The sequence below is a fragment of the Dromiciops gliroides genome, chromosome 3, assembly GCF_019393635.1.
Source record: "Dromiciops gliroides isolate mDroGli1 chromosome 3, mDroGli1.pri, whole genome shotgun sequence".
Classification (NCBI taxonomy): domain Eukaryota; kingdom Metazoa; phylum Chordata; class Mammalia; order Microbiotheria; family Microbiotheriidae; genus Dromiciops; species Dromiciops gliroides.
In genome coordinates this window covers 211,588,584-211,595,807 of record NC_057863.1, presented here as the reverse complement: position 1 = coordinate 211,595,807, position 7,224 = coordinate 211,588,584, and the positions used below count along the sequence as shown (strand labels likewise).

The 7,224-nt window shown below is 37.0% G+C and overlaps 1 pseudogene; it reads left to right on the top strand.

Moving 5' to 3' along the window:
- The first annotated feature begins 2,224 nt into the window (after nt 1–2,224).
- LOC122750735 lies at nt 2,225–3,118 on the top strand (annotated as a pseudogene).
- Nucleotides 3,119–7,224: the final 4,106 nt, after the last annotated feature.

Genomic DNA, 7,224 nt, shown 5'->3' with positions numbered 1-7,224 from the left:
TCCTCTTAATCTTCACTTTCTCCAAACTGTACCCTGTGCTGCCCACTTCTGTGCTCTCCGCTTCCTCCTGTTCTGTCTGTCTGCTCCATCCTCTGCCGCCTTTGTCGCCCCTCTAATCTTTTCTGCCTCTCTTAATCTTGTCTGACGGCCTTTCCTCTTTGCTCCTAGTCCTGCATTACTGTTCGTCTCATCCCCCCTGACAGATCCCTTCTAATCTAACTCCCAGGTCTATATATACCTTTTCTTCTCTCCACTCAAATCTTGGGGCCTCCTGTGCCCCCACAGACCAAGCTAATCTGCCAGTCAGGGCTGTGGCTGGGGGGGCAGGGTGTGCTCAAGCCTCACGTGCCTCAGCACAGGCTACGCCAGAGCCCAGCATCTCTGAGATACCTCTGCTCAGGGCGGAGGGAGCTGGGGGCTTTTTTCCCTCCAGCTGTCTGACCTGGCATCTTGTACAGCCCATGGGGCTTTTGGGCTCAGCTGAAGCAGAGGGGGAGGGGAAGAGACCCTGAGAGCCTAAGGCTTTCTAATCTCAGCCTAAAGGTAGGGTCCCCAAATCAAAATAAATTTCCGCAATATCAAGGCGAAATCCAACATTGTGTCCATCATGACATCTGAGATAATTATGGGGTTACCACAAAAAATAGAGAAGTGATGGGAGATGAGCTTTTCCACACTTGAACAATATATATAGCCCATCCAGTATGCCAGGCTTAAAATAGGTGGATGGGATATATGTCAATGCCACCCAACATATTGTAGGAAACTAAATCAGGCTTAATCAGATGCATGGGATTGAGATGTCCATGGCATCAGGCATATTGGAGGGAGAAACATCCAGCCATCTGTACAACATTGTGGGGAAACAGAGCCAAAAGAAGCCAACTTCAGCTCTTGACAATGGTTGTTCTCTCGGCCTTTCCCAAGGCAGTACACTACCTGGACTTTGTGCCTGTCTCCTCTTCTGTGACAATCCAATGCCTGCTCTTGTGTGTATTCCTCTCATGGATGGCATTTCAAAACCTCTTGTTTAGTTGGAAATATGTATAGAGAGGCTTTGCCTTTAACCTGAGGTAAACAGTCAATGACATCAGCATTAATTGATGATGGTCTGTTGAGAACACTATGGAAGACTTCAGCCCATCTCTTCAGTATCATGTCCTTATCATAATCGGTGTGGCTGTATCAAGACTGACTATTTGAGATACATCAAGTCTTTGGCCCATAAATAGCCTTCGGGGCATCATAAAATTACTTTGAATTGTTACTATCAGCATAAAATTGAATTTCATCTGCCTTCTTATGAGCCAAGAATTCTGCTTCTTCACTTTTCATAATTAAATGTTGCCTTCTTAGACACAGAAGAACTATCCTCCTGGTGGACATATCAAATTGGTGACTAGATTAGTTTTGATTACAAAATCTACACCAGATTCATGGCACTCCCCTTTAATGTAGCCACTCAAGAAAAATGTGTATCCAGCTCTGATTTCCATAAGCTGACCTTCATTTGCCAGCCTTCCTATTTGGATGCCAGAGCTTCTGGTTGGATGTAATACCTGCTGAGTTTTCCCAAAAGAGATGTTTTTCTTTTAGGCCTATAGGATTTGGTGTTATCTAAACAAGAGCAATTGTGCTATAAGAAATTATGAGCAAAATAGATTAAAAAAAAACAAACCTGTGATTTGTTAGGTTGCTATGTTGTGCAGTGGATAGAGTACCGACCTTGGATTTAGGAGGACCTGAGTTCAAACCTGGCCTCAGACACTGGGTACTTAATAGCTGTCTGACCTTGGGCAGGTCATGTAACCTTCATTGCTGAGAGAGAGAGAGAGAGAGAGTTAGCTACTATAAAGTCATTTCAAAAGATGAAAACTGCTATTCATTTCCAGAGAAAATATTAAATAATTCTAAATACAGACTAAAACATGCTTTATTTTTTTCCTTTAGTGTTTTTTTTTTTATTTTGCAACATAACAAATATGGAAATATATTAGCATGACTTCACATATATAATTGAAAAAACAATTACAATTACTTGCCTTTTAAAGGAGGGAGAAGTTGTAATAGTAAGGAAGAGAATTTGGAACTCATTTAAAAAAAAAAGATTCCAGTAGCAACAGATAGAAAGAGAAATTCCATTTAAAATAACTGTATATGAGTGCTTGCTCACCTGTCTTCTGATCTCCTAGATACTCACTGACCTGAGCCTTTCTGCACCACCATGGCTGCCTGCAAACTGCTGCTGATCTGGCATGGAGAGAGCCCTTTGAACCGGAAGAACCACTTCAGAGGTTGGTATGATTCAGACCTGATTCCCACCAAGCATGAGGAGGCCAAGCTAAGCGGCCAGAATTTGATATCTGCTTCACCTCTGTTTAGAAGAAAGCAATCTGTACGCTTTGGACTGTAGTGGATGTCATTGACCAGATGTGGTTGCCTTTAGTGAGGACTTGGCACCTCTATGAGTAGCACTAGGGATATCTAATGGGCCTCAACAAAGAAAGACCTCTGCTAAACAAAGTGAGGCCCAGGTGAAGATCTGAATGGGATCCTATGTCATCCCACCACCTCCAATGGAGCCCAACTATCCCATCTACAGCAACATCAGCAAGGACCATTGCTATAGAGATCTTACCGAAGGATCAACTGCCTTCCTTTGAGAGCCTGAAAGACACCATTGCTTGTACTCTTTTGTTTTTGTTTTTGTTTTTTGCAGGCAATGGGGGTTAAGTGACTTGCCCAGGGTCACACAGCTAGTAAGTGTCAAGTGTCTGAGGCTGGATTTGAACTCAGGTACTCCTGAATCCAGGGCCGGTGCTTTAACCACTGCGCCATCTAGCTGCCCCGCTTGTACTCTTTTGGAATGAGGAAATTATCCCCCAGATCAAGGAAGGAAAAGGTGTTCTTATTGCAGACCAAAGCAAGGGATTGTCAAACATCTTGAGGGTCTGGCTGAAGAAGCAATCATGGAGCTCAATCTGCCTATTGGCCTTACCGTTGGGTATGAGTTGCCAAGAATCTGAAACCCATCAAGTCCATGAAGTTCCTTGGAGATGAAGAGAGCATGTCTAAAACCATAAAGGTTGTGGTATCCCAAAGCAAGGCCAAGGAGTGAAAGTAGGCTACCAGTGCATGCCAACTGTATCCAGTTCTTTTCCTTCTCATTATCTCCACCACATCTCTCCCCTTCTTACTCTACTTACCATCACCATAGGGATAATTACACATAGTTGTAGGTGTGGGAGAGATGGCTCCTTTTCTCATTTCTTCCTCCCTATTTCAGACCAATCCCTTTCTCTTCTGCTGCCTCTGCCCTCAACCACATCAAAATGCCTCTTGCATGGTTTGGCCCAATAAACATGTACAACCTGACATTTACTGTGCTAAACACAGGGAATACAAATCTAGTAAAAAAAAAATCAGTATATTAGAACTCAGAAGACCTAGGGTCCTATGTTACCTTCCTAGTTGTAGCTATGTGACTTTAGTCAATTCACTTAAGCTTATTTCCTCAAATTATATCAGAAGAACTCAGGGTATAAATCACTATTATACCAAAAATGGACTCTACAATCTCTTGGAAGTGTTTACCACTCCATCCCACATGGGCTCTAACTAATCCATACTCTTTCATTCTATGCTCTTCTAGTCCATGTCTTCCATGTAGTCATTAACTTCCACCAAGGACCTACCCAACATGTTAGAAACTTTTGTTTAAGTCAGTAGTTCCTGAATCCCATAAACTTAAAAAAAATTCAATAACTTTATTTCAACAAAATTGATTTCCTTTGCAATCCTGTGTTTATTTTATTTACCATAAAATGTATTTTTTTTGAGAAAACAACAAAAGGGTTCCCCAGAAGGCCAAAGGGGTACATAACACACAAAAAGTTTAAGAATCCCTTTGCTTTCTGTTTCCATATTTTGTAGATACTAGTATGAGTAACAATAGGGCCAAACATCTGCTCATCCTTTGGTCTCATTTCAACAATAATCCACCGATTTTTATAGTTATATATCCTTAATAATCTATTTTTATCATATCTAAAATGTAAGAAGTTTTTAGTAACATGCTAAAGTATACTTATAACCACCATATATTTCTCCATTGCCTTTGGATGACTTGCAATTTTGATTCTCTGGGGATTATTGTATTCCATTATTTAGAGACATGCAGTATTGTTGGGAAAAATATTGGTATTAACAAGATGAGTGTTTATGATGGAGATGACCTTGGAATCATTGAAAGGTGAGTGCTACCCTGGAAAAGACATCTATTGCTTGACTGTGATATTCAAGCCATTGAGTAAATTATGGACTTGATAAAAAAAGGCACAAGGAATAACTATTTCAAAGAGTTCAATGTCTAGTAGGGACAATGAGGAGTACATGCATAAAAAAGAAAACTAAGAATAGAATTGAATAAATCACTGTGCATAAGTGGTGAAGATAACTGAGATACACAAAGAAGCCAAGAGTAAACATTCTAATAACTTCTGCCATAGTGATGCAACTTTGAGAAGCCCTGATTTATTGATTTTTCAAGGAATCATTTTATTGTAGGAAAACAAACCAACAAACCTTGGTAAAGCACTATGTGAACCACACACACACACACACACACACACACACACACACACACATCATATCCCAAAGAATATATTAGCCTTCCAAACTGGTCTTTGCAGTTTGAACTGGAGTATAATATAATGAAAAGAAAGCAAGTTATTTGAGATCATGAAAAACCAATTTCACAGTACAAGTAGTCATAAATAGAATTAAATAGCCTTTAATAATATACCATTCATTGTTTTTGCTTCATTGAGTTTGAAGAAAGGTGTTTTTTAGAGTTTATAAAATTAATTTCTCTTTTTTTCTCATCTAAAGAACAAGCTACAAAACATGAAAACCTGAAACACCTTCATTGTGATTTATATTCTTAAAGAACAAGCTACAGTCACCAGAGGTATTTTCTGTGTATGAAATTTCAATTTAGCAAAACATGTGAAATCCTAAAGGCACCTAGAAAATAATGCATGGAAACCATTATATTTTTATACTGAATTTACTCAGAATCACCAGTGATCCCATTGATTATCTGAATTTGAATAGAGTGATATTGAGCAATGGTTGTTTACTACACAGACTTTTTAAAAAAAATTATTAAATCAAGTTCACATTTTGCACAATAGATGTTCTGAAAAATTGCTTATTTTTTAATTCCCTGATAGAAAATATTGAATAATAACATCAATTTTATAAGTACATAAATAAAATTTGTATTTCAGTTGGATAAGGAACATTAAAAAGTCAACTACTTCATTATTTTTTTTCCTTCATGCCATATTAAGGTGGTTAAACATTAATGGATATGAGTAGCTAGGTGGCACAGTGGATAAAACACCACCCTAGGATTCAGTAGGAACTTAGTTCAGATTCAGCTTTAGAGACTTGGCACTTACTAGATGTGTGACTTTGGAGAAATCACTTAACCCTTATCCCCCCTCCTCCAAAAAAAACATAAAAAGTTAGTGGATAACAACAAATGTACTATATTGGTCAGATGCACATCTATCTGCTCTTTGACCCTGAAATGCACATTTGTTTTCAAAGTCCAAGAAATACGAAATCCAGCAAAAAGTACTAAATTGATCCCATGCAATTTAATTCAGTAATCAGCACCTTAAAGAGTCTGTGGCATTGGGGAAAAACTATAAAACAAAGGTTAGAGAAGGCATGGGTTTCTACCTTCATTAACCTTCTAATCTAAGAAAGAAATATGAAATATTCATAGTTATAGTAAAAAAAAATACTGGCAAATATATTAGAGAGCATCATAAATACAAAGTTCTATGCAAACCTTAGTATAAACTCAAGGTCTTTATTGAATGGGAATCAGGAAGTGGTACTTGAGTTTAGTTTTATATAATGGATAGGAATTCAACATACAAATAAGGGTAGCAAGAAATGAAGCCATCCTAGAAATGAGAAATATCTTGAAAAGAATATTAGACACTAAAAATAAATAAATAAACAAACAAATAAATACACAAATCAGTGTAGAAAAAGTAAAGAAATAAACAAATAAGTACAGAAATAAATAAATGGATGAGCAGATAAATAAATAAACATATAAATAAATAAATTAATAAAGAAATAAAATGAATAAGTAAAGAAATAGATAAACGAATAAGTGAATGAATAAATGAATAGTCAAATGAATGAATGAACAAGTGAATGAGTGAGTAAATAAATAAACAAACAAATGAATGAATGAATGAATGAATAGATAAATGAGTAAATAGACAGATAAATAAATAAATAAAAGGTATGTTTGGGTATAGGGTAGTCCAGATTGGACAAATTAAAAACATATGTGGAGTTAAGTGGAACGAAGTTAGCAAGCAGGTAAGGTGCTGCCAAATTGTAGAGAACATTTAGTTCCAGGCACACTATGTAGGGAGTTTATAATCATAGCTGTACACAAAGACATAGGAAGAATGAAATGGTAACAACAAACAATTACAAAAGAATTACAATGAATTTATCTTAAATCATAAATAGATTTATTATCATAGAAGAAACAATAATTAATTCGGATAAGCTTTATTTGTATCTTTGATTTTTCATTAACATTGTTTGATTAATTTAACAGAATGTGAATATATCTTAAGGCATCCTGAAATTGTTTAGTCTGACTGGAAGCCTCACATATGTTGGATTAAGTGTAACCATGCAGAAATATCTTCTTTACATTACATTACTACTACTGCTGCTGCTGCTGCTGCTGCTGCTGCTGCTACTACTACTACTACTTTTAGATATTTGAGATGTCTTCTATAAATACTTCAATATCATATCTGAATTTTTACCTCAAGCAAGTTCCATCTGAATTCTATATTCCTACCCAACAAGCTACTAAAAAAAATAGTTGTGTGTCCATTTTTAAATGTAATTCTTGAATCTAAAGTTTCCTGATGACAGACTCTCTATCCACTATACCATATTAAAAATTCTGGTTTTGCATTATCCTGTATGATAGTAGCAGAGAAAGAGGGCAGTAGAAGAATTTCAGTTTAGGAAATCTATTTGTACTAGTAGATATTTTAGTCATTAATTGCAAAGAACTTTCATTTAACATTACCCATTTTTTTTTTGCGGGGCAACGGGGGTCAAGTGACTTGCCCAGGGTCACACAGCCAGCAAGTGTTAAGTGTCTGA